At 39.3% G+C, this 23,212-nt stretch overlaps 1 protein-coding gene across 1 annotated transcript in view; it reads left to right on the top strand.

The window, feature by feature from the left end:
- Positions 1–12,372: 12,372 nt before the first annotated feature.
- LOC129747574 (early growth response protein 1) overlaps positions 12,373–23,212 on the top strand; it is a 136,516-nt gene continuing 125,676 nt past the window's right edge. Inside the window, exon 1 of the mRNA XM_055741856.1 lies at positions 12,373–14,262. The gene's annotated coding sequence lies outside the window, so the exon portion shown is untranslated. The remainder of the gene's footprint in view (positions 14,263–23,212) is intronic.

The following is a 23,212-nucleotide window of genomic DNA, read 5'->3' as shown; positions in this document are numbered from 1 at the left end:
GGCCGGTCAGTTCCCGTTTGCCGGTGCTGTGAAGCGCGTTGAAAACGAAAGTTTTCGACCTTCGTAAGTAGTCGGCAATCTCGCGTTGGCTTTTGTCAGCGATGTACAGATTCCGGATGATCACTCGCTGGACCTCCGTGCAGTTCTGTGCCCGACCCATCGCTTTTTCGCTGAAAACAGAGTAGGAGAAATGAAATCTTTATTTTTTGTTTCTTTTCATGATTTACATGATTAATTTTATGGGAAATACTTACCGGGACACGAAAATGGACAAACAACACCGAACACATCACCTTTTCTTCAAATCTAGAGCACTGAAAATGTCGGAGCAACCGAACCGATGAGCTGGTCTTATTTTATGACGCGATTTTTTTCACCCTCTGACAGCTTTCTGGTCGAGTAGAACAAACGGGTTGCTTTGATTGCAACAAACGTGCAGTATACAAAGTTGGCATACTACAATAAGTGCTTGCCGCTAGGTGTCGCATATTATTATATTCTATTTGGCAGTTTAAAGTTGATTTAAATATTTTGCATTAGAGTGGTCCAATTCTATTGTCCGACACTCTACGATAGTGAAATGGCGAAAAAAGTGATTGAATATTTGAAAACCATCCAAATGTGTGATATAATTTAGAAACATCTTGTAACACAATTTGATGGACCCGAATGTCAAAAAAGGTCCAAAATAAAAAAACGAAAACTATTACAAGGCTGTTATTGTATAAATTTTATTTAAATTTACTAAATATTCGGCCTCTCAACTAATCGGTGGGCAGAATATTCGGCTTAACGGTTTTCGGTGGAATTCGGCGCCGAATGTTCCGTCCATCACTAGTTTCCATTATTGTCTAAATTTACCATTTTATGGCATTTGCGACTTTATATCAACGTTGCAGATGGCGGACAATTATTTAAAAACATATCTGGTACAACTGTGTTCGCTGCTCGAACACGCGGACTTCGCCTCAGGAGGCAACTGATTTCCCAACTGAGCTATATCACATGCTCTCGAATACGACTATTATCTGATTATAGTTTTTTATCTATAATAATCCGATATATTCCGATCTAATCGGAACTATAATCGGATAGTCCGATTATCCGATTCTTAATCCGATATATAATCGGAACTAATAATCCATTCATTGATTAGGATTCTGAAAGTTGCTTATCATGTCATGTCCTCTCATGTGTTTAGTTAAGTTCATCAATGTTCGAATAAGGTAAATTAATCTTCCCATGTGGCACATTTTGAATCTGCGATAAATACGGCATCGACGACGACAATGAGGGCTTTTCCGCGGTAAAAACCGTAGGAATCAAAATAAAAACAGTTATAGGAGGTTTAAAAGAAAACATCCGTTAGGAGTTTCATCTTTCAACAATTTTCAATCGATTCCACTACGTAACAAAATCTGATAATATTGCGTTGTTAAGTAACTGATGAAATTAGATTTTCTCCATCCATTTATACGAGCACTGTAAATGAGCTTTAAGGAATAACTTCCAAATTACACGAACATATCATGATTTAATTTAATTACAAACATGCAACAGTTAAATTTATCCAGAAAGATACTTTTGGTACCTATTAAAAATCCATATACGATTTATTGGATTGATTTTAAGAGGATTTCACTTCAACTTTCGAGCAGTTTAGTGGATTTCCCTCAAATTTTTGCATGAGGATTTTCAAATCCTTTTCTGTTTTCCAACCAAGTCAACTACTGTTTTTTTTCCTTATCATTTCTAATGTAGGTTCGGAAGGCTTCAAACATGTGCTTGGCTTGAAACGGTCCCGAAACTGAGACCATCGCTTGAGAACCACTCCGGACCTCACCCTCCATTCGGGGAAGAGGGTGATTCCTCCCAAAACACTGCAACCCTCAACTGTGCCGAGCTGAGTCCGCATAAAATTTTCTTTCCATTGTTAAGATTCGCCTTTGTCTAAGGGGTCCGAAACCCGGGAGTCTTCCGGAGAATAAAATTTAATCACTAGCAGAAGAAAATTAATGCGTTCGCTGCCCGTATGTATTCGTATTATTATTCTTGTGATTCTATGCCTCGAGTAGGTAAAAACGTCTTCCCTGGTGTAAATACCGAGGGTTCCCGTGGATTCGAGATTCCGGTTCCTGTGCACAGGTAATCTATGTTGATTGTACCGTACTGTTAGTAAGATTCCGATAGGGTAGGGGATCGACCAGTTTATGAACCGGTTTTTCCATTTCGCGAATAAGTTTCGGTGCGTCATCTTTCAACAAAAGTTGTCGTTCCAGTACCTAATCCCTTAGCGCATACAGTTTTTCGAATTTTGAGGTGGAAGAAAATGATTTCCTTCGCCTGAAAAGAACAATGCTGACTCCTTCGGCTTTTTCGTTGGCACGGTGGGTTGAAATGGAAGGTCTTGAACCCGAGTCTGCCTGTGAAAAGTTTGACCGGGGAGAAGTTTCCATGATGAGAAGTTGTTGTTGGCAGATTTAGTTGAACATGTTTTCTAGGAACGGAAGGAAGGATGACACGGCGCATATCTGCGTAGTCATCGGAAATTGCGCACTTTTGTCCGGACGGGTGTGGACTGAAGGGTGGAGGAACCATTTGTTGAATACAGGTTTAGGTTGCGCACGCATAATGGTTTCATAAAATGAAGCGAAGGGCATTGAAGGAGTTTTTTTTTGGCAAGACAATCTTTATAAATCTGAAACCACCCATTAGGAACAACCCGCAGATGGATTATCATCTTTTTTCGGGATAGTTACTAGGGGACCAAAATATCACCGTTAGAAAACGAAAAGTTACTGTGCCAGAAAACTGATGATCATTCTTCATAACCATTTCTTGTTAAATATTTCAACCCCATTTTAAGAGTGATAAGTGAATAGCAGTTTTAGTTTTTAACATTGAAATAACCCCCAAAAAATTATATGAACCTGGAACTAGAGAAGCTATAAAACTGAGTTATTCATTTCAAACAGGCACCATTTTCTTGTCTTTCATATGTGAGGCCGGAAAAAAGACCAAATTCTTTTTTTTGTAAAATCAGTTGTGATGATAAAAAGAGTGCGGATCAAGCTCCGAACTATGCGTCCGTTACTGATTTTTCTTCAATTTCTTCGTATTTCCTGCAAAAATAGAAGAATAAACATCCATTCAAAACAACGAACAAACATACATAGCTCACCAGTAAAAAGTACCATGGCCTTGGAATCACGATTTATCAATTCGCGAGATCGGAAAAGATCTGCTTGGATCCAATCAGACAATGATCTACGAAACCTTTACTTTCCTTCAGATTTTGGGAGAACATTTCATCATCGACATCATGAAGTATATTTTTAAAGGCTATATACATAGTGAATTTATTATTTTTTGAACAATGTTTTTTCAATAAAACCATTCTTTGCACATATTTTGGTAGTTAAATTTTCCAAATTTTTTCGTTTCAAATGAGTATTTTTAAACAGCACAAAAATATCACCATTTTAAACAAGCGATTATTGCTTCTCAAACACGATAACCGAGCATCGAAGTAAAGAATTTAAGAAAACACATTATTAAAAACGTTTATCTACTCACCGTTTTATTCTAAGCACACTAAATATTGTTAAAAAAAAGTTTTTTTTTCAATTTCAGTTTTTATAAGAACTTTGTTTAAGTTTCACTTCACCCAAAATCGCTGTCAGATTTTGTGCTTACATCGCGTTTTTGACAGCCTTCTTTGACCATCTTTATAAATGAGAAAATGGAGAATTTTGATCCCATATTCTTGTTTAAATCAAATGTTGCACAGTTTTTGACATAATTTAACTCCAAGTTTCATGCAAGTTAGAAGACTTGATTCAATCGAAAATACTTTATTCTTCTATTAAGGGGACTTTGGTGTTGGTAGAAAAAAAAACAAGCAAAATCGATAAGTATAAGCACTGACCATACTGACTGGACACTCGATTTCGTTTTCTGGATAATTTTTCAACAGTACGCAATGTCGATTCCAGAGTGCGCATCGATCAATTTGAAGAAATGCTATCCCAGTTAGGAAATGCCACTCAACTTAAAAAAACAGGCAATTTCTACGATAAAATCGGGCTAAACAGGCACATTTTTCCTACACACGCTCGAAATTATTTAACCAATTATCGTTAAAAAGTAACCATTTTCACACCTTTCCGCGTTAAGTGATTTTTTGGTTTCTTCTACAGAAGTCATTTTTTGACTTCTCTTGAGAAGTGGAAATATGGTTACTTTTTAACCGCAAGAAATAATTGCGGAGAAGCTGAAAAACGGTTAATTTTGAACCGTAATTTGGAAAGCAGTTTGCAAATTCGTGAAATTTTCAAAATTGTAAATAAAATTTAAAAAAAAAACGAGATTTCAATTATTTATTTTTTTATTTTGGTTAAAGTGTACGTACGGCTCTTTCTAATGTTAAAAAAATGTTCAGGATTAAAAATCTTGATATAAAAATATATGAACATTCAAAGTATAATCGAAAACTTTTTCCGTCTCTTCTCCTATTTTTCGCCTTGAACAGTCCGTACTTGCTGTCCCGCTCCCGAACCGTGGCAATATTTGGTTAGCACCAGATGAACTGTTCACGCTCGGCTTTCCGGTAATCGGCAATGTAGAACTTTATGTTCCGACGCTCGAGCAGCGGCTAACGTTTGCATCCCGATTGATGCTGACCTTCTGCTGATAATGACCTTCTCCAACGCGAGCTTTTATATAGGCTTTTGTTCTGGTTTTCACTGGCGGATGTGGCCAAAATTATTGAACAAATATTCCGAAAGGCTAAAAAAAACAAAAATTATATAAACAAAATACTTGAAATCGAATACAAGAAAAATTACCAGGTCCTTTTTTCTGCTTCTTGTTGCCAAATGCCCCTGGAGGTTCTTATTGAGGCAGCTGCAGCACAAACTTTAAGTTGACGGCAATTCCAGCACGGTCTGTGGGCGGTGCTTTTCGGGCAGTCCGACCCGCCTCGCCTCAGCTCCATCCAAATGTTACGGATGTTATTCGACGGAATGATCGAGATGGCCAGTTTCTGTAACACTATAGATGCGCTTATTCCAGATGTAAGTGCTCCCGTGCTAGCCGATGCCATTTTTTCCCTGGAACTGATTCCGGACTGTACCTGAGCCATCCAATTGGTGCGCTGCAAATTTAATTAATTTTATTTTGAGATTGTGATTTTATTGGACTAATTTTTTGACCAAATAATTACATTTTAGATTATCTCCACGGTCACCCGAATCACATTAAAAGATTGATTCTTTTATCTTTCCAAAACCATATCCTTGCTTGCTCCTCACGCAAATTTTCAAAATGGCGATGAAAAAATGCCAAGTTTTTCAACCGTTTTGTGGTTAATACGCGAGAACTACCAAAATGGTTAAATTTCTTCATAGAAAAATTCTTAAAAAATAACCATATTGAAAGTTTGTCATCAAAAACCATAAAATGGTTATTCTATAACCATATATGGTTAAATAAAAACGAGCGTGCAGGGCAAATCTGACAAAATAAATTAGATAGAAAATGATTAAATTTTTGTTCTAAGTGTCATGTCAGTGTGATCAGTGGTATAAGGTCAACTGAACATATTTTGATTATATGGCTTTTACTGTCACAGTTTATAAGTCTCAGGAAAAGAAAAATCTAAAAAATAGCTCACTTTCCGATAGTCAATAGCACAAAAGCCAGAATTTCGTTTGTCAGACAAAATATGTCATTCTTACTTATTTTATTTAGTAACGACAGACGGTTCGTTCGCACTAAAAGTTTCCGCTTGTGGGACCAACCACGCTTGGCCTAAATATGTGTGGTGGTAGATGCAACTCTATCTGACCCGTGCCGAACAAAAATTTGGTATATGATGATAATATTGATAATAAAATTCCACCCGGTAATTTTCACGATCTTTCATTTCTTCTAACTTTCTATCCCTCCAAATTAGATTTCAAAATTCAGATGTTGAGAAAAAAGATTCTGAATTCACAAAATCTCACAATATCTTAACTAAAACCCCGGAAAATTTATGTCGAGAAAAATACATCGGTTAATTTTGCCTTCCATTCGTCGGAATTTTCTTCCCCTAACAATTGCGCGCTAAGAAATGCCATGCAACCTATCCCACATCAAACAAGTAGAAAAATCAACGACATCAACCAACGTGGTTATAAGAAATCTCGCTCTCTCTCTCCACCCGATCCAGAACGTTTAGTTCGAAGTTTTTCTCTCTCGGCAGTTTTTCATGGTTTCTGTGCCGCCGCCAACCCACAAACCCACCACTATTCCATAGCGACATGTGTAGAGGAATGCTTGCCTTTTGGTCCCACTCTAACCACACAAACAACTCCAACGTCTCGTCGAGACAAACTTGTTTCCATGTGCCACCACATTGTGTTCCCTCTAACATGTTCGAAAACAGCCGCCGTTGAGTCTTTTATGCTCTTTTTAAGCTGGATCGTTTGTTCTCTCTTGAGACCTCCTCTCGCAGATGCAGCAGCCCACTAGCCAAAAGGAAAATTCTTCCGGGCGGCTGTAATCTGTTTGAACGAAAACCTATGTGGAGAGGCAAAACAAAACAAAAACAAAAGGCCGATTCGAGCGGGGTGCTGCTAACTTGGCGATGGTATGGGTAACCCGAACCCGAACCGGAACGACACGATTCTCTAAATTATTCGGAAACAGCCGCCGGCCGCCTGGCCAGTGGACGGAAATTTCTTTGCACAATTTGAGGAAAAACTGATACCTCACCGGTACAAGCGGAAATGTGACATGTTAAAATGTTGTTCTATCTCTATCTGAATCAATTTTCTGAATTCTAATTTTCTAATCCTGAATTCACGCATGGATATCTTAACTCCGTTGAAAATCAAACAAACAGCATCCTTCTCAGCAGTTGAAGACATCATTTATCGAACTTTGAAAGGAATGGAAACATCGAAGTCAATCCGAATGTACTAATGGAGCAGAGGAAGCGGCTACCCTGCTCAAAGCCTGATCCTTCTCTTAACGACTCATGGTTCGGCTCTTACTCGTAATGACTCAAGTTTTGACCCCTTCACTTCCCAGCAAACATTTTAGGAGATATATCGCTGGAACAACAGAATTGTTCAAACAATTATACCAGAAGAAAAGATTGTTTAAAACTTAACAAAATAGAATATAGCTACAAAAGTGGAGGCGATATTTCTACAATGACAAGATTCCAACGATTCGATTTCCCCACAAAATGCCAAATAAACGATTTTAAGTAATTTGAGTAAAACGAAAAAAATTTTCCCCGACCAAGATTTGAACTCCAGTCCTCCAAGTTCGCTGTTCGATATCTTACCACGATGCCAACTCATCAGTTGATAAGATCCACGCTATAGCTCTTCAGGTGAGATTTTCTTTTTACGAACCGGTCAAAGGAAGAAAGGGAGAGATCGGATAGAGTTTCAATAGATAGACTGCCCATTTATCGTAAATCAGTGCACCCAAATCGACAATGTTGAATTAGCATATTCCCTACTTTTTGAAGACATATTTACGATTTAACTAAACTGCTATCCAACTCAACTATTTTTGGGCAAAGCTTGTCGTAAATGAATGATAGAAAATCACTAAAAACCAACTGGTTTACGATGGTTACGAGGCGTTCATGTTCGATTTGGACTATCATGTCTATTACGATTTCATATTAGCTGGGTTTATTCAGGACTCGCAACCCCCACGTCAACTTCGTAAAACTTTTTCTTATCTAGCGAAACGCATTGGCCATACACTTCCCGTCGAGGAATTAAATTAACTAAATGATGGATGAGATCTTGCTTGGATCGATCAACTATAGATCAAATCGAGAATTCATGCGAAATCCTTTGGAGCAGATCTTGCTCACTGAATTGTATTTACACCGGGAGATAGCAAAAAAAGAGTATCCTTTGTATGTGAACTGGTATTAATCAAAAGTTCAAGCTTATTACACAGTTTGCAGCTATTTGCATCAATGTGCACAATTTTACTCTCTGAGCATCGTGTTTTGCGGAAAAAAAACAGATTCCCGCCTGATAGTGTATGAAGAAAAGACATCTATACTCGAATCATAAAGAGCTGTTTTGCACTTGTGGGTCTCGGTAACATCTTGTACCTACAGTATCGGACAATAGAATAGGACCACAGCTCAATCCAAACAGAAAGTGACAAAACTTTGAGAAAAAAAAAATCCATTTAAGTGCATTTACAAATTGTAAATTCCATTTTCGAAGAAATAAAAATCATCCGTAGTTAAAACAATTGTCCTTTATGTAAAAATGCGTTTTAAGCATACTTACTGACTAAAATAACGCGACATAAAATAGGACCGCTTTAGAATTCATGGTAAAAAAAATTAAAAAAAAAGGAAATTCATACCGTGATCGATTTGCAGGGTTAGTACTTGGTGGTATAACCCTTAATACGCATCACTTCTCGCATCCGGTTCGGCATCGACTCCACCAGCTTTTGGTACGTTCTCACCGGGATAGCGTACCACACCACCTGGATTCTCTCCCACAGCTGCTGCTAGTTTTTTGATTTTCCGGTGTACACCTTACGTTTAACTATTTCCCATAGGTTCTCTATGGGATTGAGATCAGGGGACTGTGCTGGCCACTCCATAACGTCTATCTTATTATCCCGGAACCACTTTTAAACCGTTTTAGCGGTATGTTTGGGGTCGTTGTCCTGCTGGAACTGCCACTTTAGGGGCATCTGCCACTAGGCGTGTGGCAGCATTACTTCCCGAAGTAACTGGGCGTAGAGATGCTGGTCCATAATCCGGTCGATCCAGTACAAGGGACCCATCCCGTACCAAGAAAAGCACCCCCACACCATGATGCTACCTCCTCCATGTTTGAATGTTTTATTTGTATACTGGGGCATATACGCACAGCCGAGTGGGCGATGACCCAACTCTTTCCGTCCGAGCTGATGAGGTTCACTTTGGTCTCATCCGACCACAGCACATTTCTCCATAGTTTCTCCTTTTCCGGACCGACCCAATCGAAGTGGTCCTTCGCATACTTCAGCCGCGCCTTCAAGTGCTTCGGCGTCAGCATTGAAAACGAAAGTTTTCGACCTTCCTAAGTAGTCGGCAATCTCGCGTTGGCTTTTGCCAGCCTTGTACAGATTCCGGATGATCGCTCGATGGGCCTCCGTGCAGTGCTGTGCCCGACCCATCGCTTTTTCGCTGAAAACAGAGTAGGAGGAAGGAAATCTTCATTTTTTGTTCGTTTTCATGATTTACACGATTAATTTTATGGGAAATACTTACCAGGACACGAAAATGGACAAACAACACCGAAAACAACACCTTTTCTTCAAATCTAGAGCGCTGAAAATGCCGGAACAGCCGAACCCATGAGCTGGTCTTATTTTATGACGCGACTTTTTTCACCCTGTGACAGCTTTCTGGTCGAGTAGAACAAACGGGTTGCTTTGATTGCAACAAACGCAGAGTATACAAAGTTGGCATACTACAATAAGTGCTTGCCGCTAGGTGTCGCATATTTTATATTTGAATTGGCAGTTTAAACGTGATTTGAATATTTTGCATTAGAGCGGTCCTATTCTATTGTCCGACACTGTAATTACATTAGATCACTCAACACAAGAAAACTCATATCCAAAACTCAACCCTCTCAAGGAAATACTCATATATTAGTTTCTTCTATCCGTTGCGTGCCGACCGAGTGCGATTTTACGTCAGTACACGCCCGGGACTTTACTCTACGACTCGAATAGTTTCCGACGAGGACACGTTATTCTCCTGCACCGACTCAACAAGCTATCTTGGCATCGATAGTGCAATACCATTTCCCTTACGATGTCCACTGCGATCAAGAGCAAGTGTCATCCAGAAAGTTTTCTCGTAGGATCAACAATAATTCCCCGGCGATGAAATTATCTTGTCCTGCACATAACATACCCGCGAGCTTCGATACGCAGAAGAGTTTGTCTTATATTGTAGTTTCATTAAGGGGGGGTAGGGTCTAACACTTTCAAAAATCGATTTTTTTTATTTTTTTATTTTCTTATTGTAAAACATTTCAAGAATGTTGTGTCAAATTTTCAAGTCAATTGAAGCAAAACTATAGAAATTATAGGCCTTTATCTCCTCCTATCTAATACTGCAAGAAAGCAAGAGCAGAAACTTCAAACGCGTATTTCTCGAAAGCACATTTTTAAAGTCCGTGGACATCGTCATTTGAAAACTACTTATCCGATTCTATTCAAATTTGGAACATATTTTCTACATATAAAATACCAGATCCCAACGTTTTTCTTTTTTTTTTTACTTTGGGGAGATTTTACAGATAAAAAATGGCGGATTTTTTGGTGAAAAATCGTAGTTTTTACTTCAAACAGCCACAACAATTTCATAAAAAAAAATTTAAGTTAAATAAAAACGTTGGGGTCCAGAAAAACATCTATTTAAAATATTTTGCTCTGATTTTTTGACTTCAGATGATTCTGTGCTGAGATACAGTGTCCACCGCAAATCCTGTTTTCTAAAAGGCATCCTCGAAAGTGCTTCGTCACCGGCTCATTTTTTAATATTTTTCTGCGAAAAAATGACTAAATGTTCTTTTAACAATGCTTTGTATAATGCAAAAAATTTGAATACATTTGTTTGAACGATAGCTCTAGAAAAAAATCGTGAACATGGTGTTTTTTTTACCCGTTAGACCCTACTACACCCCCCCCCCCCTTAATAGGATCAGCCACATTTTGCTCACATGATCCCGATGGAATCTTACATCCTAAGCTATATGCATCTGATGCTAGTTCCACCTGCTTTGCAAGGTAATCATCTTCCGTGCTATCGCAAGTTAGGCTGTAGGACAGAACCGCCGCATTCGAAAGTGTCATAGGCCTTCTTGCGTTTCAGTCTTGAGGAAGCCGTTCCTCTGTTAGATCGTCATCTGAAACGAGTAGATTTTAAATTACTCGCTAAGTGTCTCTCGCGCTTCTTTCCTGTTGTGACCTCATTCAGGCTCTTAGCCCGGATGTTACACCAAGGACTTTTACCGCCTTTCACCAGTAGGTCTATCTGGTATTACGCGAGCTGCACCTCATCTCAAAGGTCATTTGTCGTAGCAAGTCCAGCGGAGTTTGTTCACCTTTTTGCCCAGGTTGACAAACTTCTCTTCCGCTTGGAGAATATCGGCGTAGCAACCTTTTTCTTGTGAATCACTCTTGTTTTGGGCGCAAATCTTTTCCCAGACCTTACTGGCAAACGGATCCCGGGCATGTTTTTAAGGGTCGCCTCGTGACATCTCTTACAGTAACGTCTTAGAGTTCTTGTTTGGACGTGTTGGCAGTTTGAAGAGTTTGATATCTATCATTCTTTAGTGAAGTGTGTATTTGGCCTCCGTAACATCAGCTGTCAACGTAGGCTTAAAAAAATCATGGATTAGTTTAATGAAGATCTGATAAATTTTGTCAATTAAACACTGGAATGAGCTTCGTTGATCTCACTATTGTTCGATTTATTAGTTGAAGGTTCCCTCCCTACACTGAAGCATGGAAGCATTTCTTTGAATATTTGAACTTAAAGAGACTCCAATAAACATAGAGTAGTCTCAAAACCTCCCACCTCTCCTCTGTCAACACTGCCACAAACTTAATCCTTTTACGTAGATAGTAAAGGTTTTTCCACGTTCATATTACGCTTCGGATTGTCCGTACGAGCCTGATTCCAATGTGGTGCCCTGCTATCGAAAGCCGCCCGTCGCCTTTATAATCCCTTATTCACCTAAACTCTCTCTCACGATAAATCATTCTCTCTGCCAGGGGTGGTGTTGGTGGCAGCGGCGGCGGTCGCGATCTTATCCGACGGCGGCCATCTACGCATTTCTCAACGCAAATAATCATCCAACCGACAGCTGCATGCTGTTTTCCACAACAATCCACCACACCACACACAACAAAAACATCATCATCGTTGGTGGAGGGCGCCTTTTCAGCATACTCGAACCAACTCTCAGACTCTCCCTCTCACTCTCTGTTTGACATTTTTTATGTGGTTGTTTTGTGTAGGTTCGAAATTGGAAGAGAGCGAAAACTAGCCGCCGCCTCCTCCGTTCGGTTATGTTCGGGTCGTCGTAGGATTCGCATGGGCGGCTGATGCTCAAAGGCAAATCTACCGATCGGAGAGAGCATTAACGCCGGCTGGGAGGTGAGTAGGTATGCTCGTGGTGTGTGTCATCGCCGCCTCGCCGCCACTATCGAGTCGGGTCGAGTTCTATGCGCGGGTTGACTGACGACGACGACGACGACGGGAAAACGGCAACTCTCAGCCACCGCCGCACGGTTCATGCTTTTTAGTGTCGGTTTATACTCGAAGCCGGCTGGAAGCTATATCAGTTTTTATGTTGATACACACTCTCCTTCATTTTTTCTGTTGATGATTTTTGATAATCATTGTAGTAGAATCTATATAGTAGTAAAACAAGTCGGTCCTCATTTGTCTAGCCTAGGGACCGCAGCACAACCGTAGTAGTTTTGTTCCTTTCGTGAATCTGTTATTTTATGAAAAAATCTGTGTTTATTTTCCTGTATTCTACCAAACGTCTTGGTCCTGTTGACGTTAATTGTTACACTCGTTATTGGCACGGAAATTGTTGAACCCGAGGAACGCACACACAAGTTATTTTGCTGTGATTTAATCGTCGCCCCCACGTTTCCAAGGATTTGCTGAGATTTGTTGGCTGCGCCATTCACCCCCGCACGCGGTAGGGAGTGTACGATAACTTAAGGACATGCAACCCCATCCGTTCAGTCCTCGTGTATCGCCTGGAAAATCTTGGAATACCAGCAACAGCAGCGTGATTCACCGCATGTTCCGGCAGTGATTAGTTCGTTTTCCGTTCGGCGGAAAAGTCGCGCCTCAGTTCGTCACGTTTAGTGTATTTATCAAAAAGTGATACCGCTTTTTCGTTCAAGTTTTGTACGAGTGTTATGTTTGAAGAAAAAAGTGAACTGAGTTCAAGCCAAGTTTGGTGATAACCCCCAAAAAATACTCATTCATAAGTAGAGTACCCGGAGTGAATGAAGACATCGGATCACACATGTGCTGCATACATAGTGAACGAGTTCCCTCGTGATGAAGGGAAAAAATTATATTTGAACATACGTACACGTCGGTTTTTTTATCAATTTGATTTGTAATTAAATGCAGAGCAGCAGCAGAAGCGCAACGCCAAGACAAACATCAACACTTGTGATAATCGTATGTCAATGACCAATCGACTGCATCATCGCGGCCGAAAAAAAGTAGAACGGAAGCTCCAAACCGTCGAATCAGTCCCAACAGTAAGCGAAATGCGCATCGGCCGAAGCCAGTAGCGACGGCACTTTTCCAGAAGAAAAAATAAAATCATCGGCCTTCCTTCGAGCGGAAAAAAAAATCAGTCGAAGATCGAAGAGCGTGTTACTAAGAAAAGTTTATCCTTACGCCCAGTTTTCAACACACAATTTTATAACTCTAACAAGTAACGGATTTCAAGTTTGTAACCAGCCAAAAGTTTATTCGCCTGCAAGTTTGTACGAAGAAAACGCGCGCGCAGTTCAAGTGCTTTTTTCATAACCAATTTTACCATACACTATCACCTTCCAAAACAAGTCACTTTTTAAGCAATCCGCTTCGTTTAACTCGCTTCTAAATCTTACAACTATACCAGATTTCAATTTAACAAGAAACATAAGCAAACTTAAAATTTAACATACAAAACTATATATTCATACCCTGAACAAAGTATGAACAAACAACTTACATCAACCATAAGAATCGAAAAGTGTCTTATTTACAACTAGTGAAAATAGAAAAAAGCAAAGAAGAAAAATCTATAACACCCAAAATAAGTGATATACTCCAACAAACGAATTGCATGAAAGGAAGCAAGTAATGTTCAGCCCGGTGTTGGTGGATTGTGCTAGTTATTAGATAGTGAGAAACTAAGTCTAGAACTGCGTACCAGCAGCAAAAAATAGTAGTGACTTGACGACTACAAGACGAAACCACAACATCATCAACAACAACAGTAAAAAAAATTAGGAAAAAAATAGTGTGATTCCATCCATTTTCGCTACTAACGCGCAACAGAAGAAAAACAGAGTGTATCCGTAGACAGTGGCCGGTCCAGCGCGCCCTAGCAGTGGAAAGGCGGAAGATATAAATTCATCTTCAGACTTCAGACTTCAAGTCAGCGGTCGAGTTTTGTCCTGTTCTATATGGTAAGTTTGTGGGAGACATTTCGTTTTTTTTTTTTTACTTACTTTATCAAGCTGAGACTTTCTTGCCTATTAGGGCCTAATTTAGTCACTTCTTTTTGGCAATTTTGGGGAAAAAAAATACTGCAGATGGCTTCAAATGGTCAACACATGGATGATGGCGGAAAATGTCCCCCCTAAATAGACGAAAGGGCACGTGGCTCGGCTCAAAACATTTAACGGATATTTTTCCAATCGCAGTTTTTTTTTAATAAGAATGATTATTTTCTAAGCATAAGGTGATGATTTTCTAAGCTTGCGACCGTTGAAGCTAACGGTAGACCTTGGTTTTTTGTAATGCATAAAATCTACAAATCGAATACAAATCTACAAATGAATCCTAATTCAAACGATATCGATACAACTTCATACACTCAAAATAAACTGCATGTCATTTCCACGTGAAAAACTGTATAATTTTCATCCGCATGATTTTCACATAGATGCTACGAAATAGATATGTAAACACTCCCCTATAAGAATGAATGCTTCATGGAATTCAACTACAAGCTATGTGAGTTTTTAATAAGATATTACACAACGCATTTAAAGATATTACGTTAAATGTGGTTAGTGTAAAATGAAATGAAGGTCCAATTTACTGTTTCTTTGTCAGTGGTACTTTTATTGCAGCCAATAATAATTAATGGAACAATAGTTCTTCAGAAATTGAGTTTATTTTCACAATCATTCACTACAATACACAAGTATCACTAAACTGATAAATAATCATGGATTGCGGGGCTTTTCCGACGCAGCTCGGCTTGTGAGATCCTATAGAAATTGAAATATTATTTAAAAAAAAAAACTATATAACTAAAAAAAATACCTTGTCCGACCCATTTGAACCATAATCTGAGTGATCGATCCCGAACAAGTGTTCTACCGGATGTCAAGCTGGGTCCAAATTTCGTGGACTGTTAGATCACCATTCCCAGAAAAATATCAATAAGTACATATCGTTTTTACAGATTTCAAAAAGAAATTATCATAAATGGAACTTTCCACAATGCAATCACTTAGTTTTTCTCATACAGCCTAAAATTCCGGTGCTTGGATGCACTTATCTGTGTCATACCGATCCCATTTCTGGTTGTCTGAACTTTTCTAACTAAACGGCCAACTTTCCGACCGGTGGAAGAATTATCACGGGTTAATTTTCAAACTATTCCTGAACCCGGGAATGAAAAAAACCCAGCCAAAATATTCATCAAATTTAACACCTTAAAAAAGTCAACTGTCTGAATGGAGGACTGATTTTTTTAATTTGTACAAGCACGCGTTAGTAAAAACTTCACTTCACTTCCACTTGAAATTCATGCGGCAGTTCCGTAATTCAAAGTAGTTACTACAAAAACAAAACACACTTCAAATCGTCAAAATCTTAGTTTACGAGAAAAATCCCGTACATTTAATTTCTAAAATATTTTGCGTGTACAAAAAGAAAATTTTTACGCGTTTATTACTGATAGAAAGATTAATCAAAATCAAAAAATATTTTCCAGACACTTCTAAACTTCCAAAAATGTTGTAAATTTTTACGCAATCCGCTTGAAAAATTAGCTTGCGATTTGCATTTCAGCTTAAATTCGAACCTATCTACATTTTAAGTGGCTCCCGTCGGGAGAGGAACAAATATGGAAAAGTCTATCAGACTATCTACTTTCAAGGTGTCATAAAACAAAATATTTGAACAAAAGAAGAAACTTGGAATGTAAATGAAACAAAGAATTTTAAACTCACATCATGTCAAGATTTCTCGCTTGCGCTATGCGTCATTTGAAACTAGATGTAAACAAAAAGTTTTATTGCAAAACAAATCGTTGTATTGCAAAACAATACAGAAACCTAAATAACCTAGTCGAAACTTCTTTTCATTCAGATTATTTGTAGTCTGGACAACATTTTCTAGATGTTAAATACACATTTTAAAGTCGACGTACGACGTATTTAGAGCGTGTGACATTTAGAAACATAGGTTCTAGTAAGATTTTTTTACCTTTTCACTGAACTTTAAGGAGCGTTAAGGTTCAAAAACAGATTAAAAACAATTGGTGGTGGACCGATCAATGTTTATTTAACTCAGACGATGGAATGCTCTATTGAGAACACAAATAACTGGACCTATAAACTGTATAAGAAAACTGTATTTATATAATCATTCTACACTGCAAATCTAGATTTTTACTTTAACCTCTAATTTTGGATTGAGAGTTCCGAAATTCAAACCTTAATGGTTAAATTCGAATTTTATAAAGGAATCTTAATTTGAATTTTCAAATGTTTATCTGGTTGCTGAATCTGAACATTGATATCTACAAGGGAGTTAAGGGCAAGATTCCCCAGACAACCATTTGATGGGTTTTTCGAATTTGCAACATAAATATACGTGCAAATAAACGTGTAAACATATCGTATATAATGCAGCAAAACCAGTATATAGGTATCATTTTGGAGGCCATATAGGTTCATTAGCACACATATTGTTGATTTGGATTGTATTGAATTACGATTTGCACGATTTGTCATGCAAATCATTTACGACTACCCTAATTATTTTTGGAATATACTATGACAATTAACATCATCTTATAGATTTTTGAGGTTGTAATCTTGTAGGTCTTCGCTCAATATGCGATTGGGAATATCTTTATATACGACATTTTTCGTAACAATATGGAAAGTTTGCCGACTTATTTGGCCGTCTTCTGCGAATTGGCAATAGCTTGTCAATGAACGGGTTAAGGAATTCAGAAGCACTTTTTGGCTCACTGGTCCAAAGGTATATTCTGATTGCCATTGGGACAACTTGCGGCATTTCATGGATGTTACAAAGTATAGGCCAAAAGTTCTTTGAACTGCTTTTATGGATTGGCAGACCGTCTACGTTGATGTTGAGCGATATTGATGAGGGCTTATTAATTGAAGTCAATGCTTTGCTCAGGCAGCTCTCAACACCCTGATGCCAATACTTTCCACCATTCCCCATACTGATTATGCTCACATTTCTGGGCGTCCTCAAAATGGTGCGGGCATCGCTCGGAAGATTTAGATATAACTCAGAACTCCCTGATCCCTATCGGAAATTTCCTGTGAATTTTTATTTTCTTCGACAGGTACAATATTGGATACAGCATCGGCCTGGATTTCGAGTAGAAATGTTTCGCCACCGCGCTCAATGTGAACACTCTGGGAAGAATTTTTATTATCAGCTGATACCTTAGTACTTTTGTATCGCTGAACTAATCGACTGTAGGTACCGCTCTTCCGACAATTTATATTTTTCCTTTTTTAAATATAATCTTTCATTTTAGCAATCTTGTTTGATAGAAAATCGTACTTTCTGCTAAAATCTAACTCCTGGTTGCTATGATAATATAAATCGTATTTCATGTTAAAAAAATCTAAATTTCGAATTATTTTATGCGTAGCAACGACAAAATCTGTCAATCACGGCTGATGATCGTATATCGGTCGTTTCACGGATTTTTTTTGCGAATTGTCGTACACAAAGCTCGAGTACATATGTACATAAATACGAGTCTCTCTTCTTGCCGTAATAAAATTATGCAATGCATTTAAATACGATAAAGAATATGCATAGGCCGCACATTGTAGGTGCAGATATCCGAAAATGAGTTTAAATAATATTCCATACGATATTATCTGTAAAAAAAACGACTTCTGGTTGCCTGGGTCTTTATCGTGCTAAATCATTCCTCATTCCTTCTAAATCTTAAACTAACCTGAAATCTAAATCTGGGATCAGTATTCTGAATCTGAATTCCTAAATTGGTTTCTGAATATCTATTCTGAACTTTGATTGCTTAATCTGAATTGTTTTATTTTAATTATATCCTGAATATGTATTCTGAAAATTAACTTTTTTCACTGCTTGCGTTCTTAATTCTTGAAGATTATGATTAAACTTCTGGAGGTATTCCGTAAGGTGGCAATAAAGGTACACTACCTTTCTCTTTGCCTCAGATGAAAATTTATGTCAAAAACGTTAACATTTTTTTCTAGAAGTCGAAGTACTTTTAAGTGTCTCGAAATAGGAAACAAAGTTTCAAGTCTGGCGTTTTTCTATTCAAAGGGCTAAACTAAGCTGGTTTCTATTAAGCTGCAATAGCATCTTTTTACTTCGAACATCACCGTTTATATTCACAAATTTGTTTAATTTTAAACTGTGAGCAAAGCTTGAAATATCCGCTTGATATTTATTAACTTTAAAACTGTTTTATTTGGCTAATCGGTGGTGGCTTTAGAGAAAAACCATTTTCCAGAGGTAGAAATTGCCCAAACCACAACCCGGGCAGCAGCACTTTACCAAAATTGGGCAAAACATTTACAAATGCGAATCTCGATGTCTGGTCTAGTGCGGGGCTTGTTTTTGGCCGAGGTATTTTTTCCGTACGCGTAAATCCAACAATAACAGCAGCTGCAATAATCAACAACGGTGCAATCTAGAGCTGTTGCACAAGTTTGACATAAGGTCGGCGAAAGGGCATATCGTCCCTTGGTAAACAATGTTTTGTAAGCTAGTTTAAGTTGGTAATGAAAATTCTGTAAACCTTCCTCAACACTCCCTCTCGGCGTAGTTACGTGCGAAATGCACTCGGGTCGGTGGCGTTAGCGTATCACCGAGGCGCATTCTGCGTGTCAAAAAATGCATCAGAACCATAACAAACGCGAAGAAATTGACAAAGAGCCATTACACACAGTTAATCTCAGTGTCACTCTGCATTGCCTGTTTATGTTTGTTGCGACAGCCAACATTTCGGGCCCATTTTTCGTATATTGTGTCCGAAAAATGTTAGCTTTTCTTTTTTCTGCTGATTTGGTAAACTTGCGCGGGTCCGAATGTGCCACCCCCCACGCGCAGTTTCCCTCACCTCCTTCCACAATAAACCTGACGCGTATGCGTTCTCATCAAGCCTAGAAGAACGCCTGGTCGTTGAGTCGGTCGTCGCTCGGTGGCTTTTTCGCGCATGCGTCAGCGCATTTTTTTTCAGTGTCCCGTAAAAGACCCATACAAGTTGTTACCTTAGGCGACGCTTCCTGGGGGGCTTATTGAATGACTTCGCGGCAGCCCATAAGGTTCCATTAAGTCAGCTCAAAGTACGCACACCTTTCGCTGAACGACGCCGTTCGATTGGAAGCACATTCATACCAAAAGTAGGAACAAAAAACGGCTGAAATCCGAAGCTCAATTCAGTGTAATTCGCACGCTTTTTCCAATGAATGAGGCGTGTACTTTGGGGCCGTATTTGTCAAACGAAACTGATTTGTTTGAGCAACTTTGTGTCGAGCTGAATGGTCGCGAATACTGGCCTAGATTGTTTTGCCTTAAGTTGACAAAATGAATTTCGAGTTTGTTGTAGAGTGATAAAACATGAAAACTAAAGTTAGATCTCGACTTCTTGAGAAGGACCCCTGTCCAGTTTACGGTTTTGAAAGGCGCTCAACGCTCGAAATCGTATCAATTAAACTCGCCCGATGACCCAAATAGCGGATAAGCGGTGGACTGGTAACTTTGCATCCGGAGCGTCTCAACGTGACCGATGCACATGGACTCCATCCGGCGGCGCTTCGTTGTGGTATCTTTCTGGAATCTCAGACACCTCACGGGAGACAGCCCGCTGACGCATAATTCTGCATAATTTTGGCAAACCAAACACGTTGTCCGGACCGTTTATTCAAAGCAATATGCTGATGCGTTGCATCCTTGCGCATTTTTCGATTCAGCTAGACTTTTCTAAACTGCCTTCGCCTTGCATCCCAGACCGCCCTCTTCCGGCAGCGCAGTAAACAAATTCTTAAACTAGGTATCAAAAAAGGAAACCTTTCATTGCTACCGATTTCCATTAAATTACATCACATTAGAGACAGTGTGTGGCATGACACTATCGAATCGCTGCCGCTTCTTCCGCCGCCCGTTTGTCGAAGACTCGATCAACCCATCAACACACACACCGTATCATTTATTCCTGCATAAATCCATTTTTAATACACGGCCGGTCGGTCTTTCTTCGATTCCACCGCTGCTGCTTCCTCCTTCGCACCGTGAACCTTTAAAAAAAGTAAATTGTCACTGAATGTTTTTATCCGTTCGAAAACACGAACTACAGCAGAAAAAAAACCTGAAGACACAGTTTTAATTTCTTTTCAGTGCAGAATAAATGAATACCTAGCTTTTCTATTCGAAACGGCTCACGAGGCTAGGGCGCTGGATTCTTCAACGTGTTGACTGGAGGGAAAATCTTCTAGGATTTCAATTTAGAATCTTCCGATTGAAAAAAAAACATAAAACGTGCGTTCACGCACATGTTTGCTGTGATCGAATTTCAAAATTCTAACCTATAACTTAAAAAAACCTGGCACCCACTAGAAAAAGGTAATCAAATCACATTATCAATTCACACTGTTTTCGATTCTAAACTGGGTGTCCACCCGCTGCTGCTCCTTGTGATTTTGTTGTCTTTCTCTTTATTCAACCGGTCTTCGTCGAAAGGCAAGCAGTAGTTCAAGAGGGCATCGTCGGTAATTTTCAATTGTAATTTTTTCCGTGCGCCGATTGACCCCGCCGCCGCGGGTGCGGGTTGTTTTCACGGAAGGTTCCTTTTAGCTGTTAGGCGTTAAGTTGTTGGACAACTGACTGTGCTCGAACAAAATGCAACACTTTCTGTTGTGTGGGTTATAATGAATGAAAATTTGAGTAAAACTAGTTTAGAGTGCATTTTTACATGGGTAGAAATTTGTGACTATCTGTTAACTGGTTATCAAAATAGCCTCGGGACAAGAAATGATTCGTCCCTAAATACTGTGCTATGAGGTGTTTTAATCGTTGTCCTCGTAGACAATGCTTATTTCACTCAATAACCATTCGGCATCAAAGAATTCAAAACATGGCTAACGAAAAGCTTACACGGCACCGGCCCACATTACTTCCAATATCCGATTTTGGTCCGGCGCAGCAGATTTAATCTTCTCGAGCCGCCCAATCGACCATTTCCGGTTCCTCAACCGCGCTGCAGAAGACACACGCAGCACTGGTCTAGATTTTGCGGACCCACTTAAGGGCGATCGGCCGCCCGTCTGAAAGAGAGAGAGTCCCCCCTGGATAACACGAAAAAAAAAAATGGGTCCATTCGCGTAATGCGTCGTCGTAATCAAGTCGCGTTGATCCCTTCGAATGCTCCCATCGGCTGTCATCGACCATCGGGGGAGGAGCCACGTCGTTTCAGCGAAAATTATCCCACACTTTGGTTGGGCTGACCGACATCCGGTCTCCCAGCGGATCAAGTTGTCACCCACCAGCAGCGGTTGCCAAACACCGACACAAAGCGGGGGAGCCGGCTGGGGAAGAATATCATTTTATGGCCCGGTTCTTTCCTCGCGAGACCGATCTCTCATCAGCTAGGCCGCTGATTGGGGTACTTCGACGTTTTGGTCAACGCCACTGCCGCGCCACGCCGGACGTCGTTGAAGATATCGATGATGCAAATGAAGCCCAAGTGGACCCCAAGTCTCCATAGAGGTTTCATTGCTTCCATCTCTAGGTCGATTCCGTAAAAAAAGTTGGGCCCTCATAGATTCGCGTTTGCCGCAGAGCGAAGAATGGCGTTTGGCGGCTTGGAGTTTCGAAACGATGTTTTGGGGATTTTTATGGGTTTCCGCTGCCAATTTCGACGACTGCCTGGCAGCCCCGAAACAAGAAAACAAACCAAAAAAATTATAGCAACAGAAACCGATGCCTCCCCAATAATGAATGGGTGGAAGCGTGCGCTCGGAGAAATGATTCCAAATGGTCTCTAAGAAGATGATGATGATGATACTGCTGTGTGTGCTTGCAACATAATTAATCCGATTGATGAGCTTCGGTTTTGCCGAGCTTTGCAGTTTTGTGGGTTTCCGACTTTCATGGGAAGTTTGGCAGTTTTAATCGACTCGGTTAATGTGTGGCGTGTTGTGTGGGAGTTTTTGGTCGTAAAACACGATAATCGGGAAGCGAAGTTTATGTGCAAAAAGTAAATGGAAGTAGATCTTAATGCTTAAAGAGTTCTCCGGATTAAATTATGATGCGAATGTTGAGAATTTATAATATTTTTTGAGTCTTGCAAGCTCGTTCTAATATAACCATTTTTCGTTCAAAAATATTCATAGATGAACTTTTTCCCCGTTATGCTATTTTATGACTTCTTTTTCAGAACCCATGAGTTGAAATATGGTTATTTCTCAAACGTACGAAAAAATACCATATCAGGAAAAAATGGCTCCTTTTCAACCGAATTTTCAAGAACAATTTTGTGCGATTTGTTAAGTAAATGACGATTGTCGATAAAATTTCAGAAAACTACGTATTTTCAGAATTTTCATATTTTCTTTATTTTAAATATTTGAGCGCTGGAATAAGAATTGGCCCGTTCCAGCTACAATTAGAAGAACGATCGGTGCTCTGAAATTTTTTGGTTTGTTTATTATGCGATTGGATCTACTAAAATTTACAATAAATCGCTTACCTGTCCCCGTTTCCTACAAATTCGATGCTTTTCCGATTTGTAGGGACCGATTTTTCGAAAAATTGGACTCAGTTACGTAGAAAAAAATAATTTCCTTAAGGGTGTCCAGCACTGCACCACTTTCAAAATAACGATACATCAAAACATTCAACCATTTTTTCGGTTTATTCTCGAAAACTATCAAAATGGTTTAAATTCTCGATAGAAAAATTCTCAAAAAATAATCATGTTGGCAATTTTGAGGCAAAAGGCTCAAACTGGTTATTTTTCAACCAAAAATGGTTATAAAAAATGAGCGTGTGGACTCCAAAGAGGTCCAAAATTCCATAAAAAGGCAATTAAAGCCTTATTTATTTATTGTTGTTGTTGTTTATTATATTGGTATCATCTGA

The sequence above is a fragment of the Uranotaenia lowii genome, chromosome 2 (assembly GCF_029784155.1).
Source record: "Uranotaenia lowii strain MFRU-FL chromosome 2, ASM2978415v1, whole genome shotgun sequence".
In the NCBI taxonomy this organism is placed as follows: Eukaryota; Metazoa; Arthropoda; class Insecta; order Diptera; family Culicidae; genus Uranotaenia; species Uranotaenia lowii.
The sequence above is the reverse complement of the archived record's forward strand: the minus strand, read 5'-3'. Positions and strand labels throughout refer to the sequence as shown.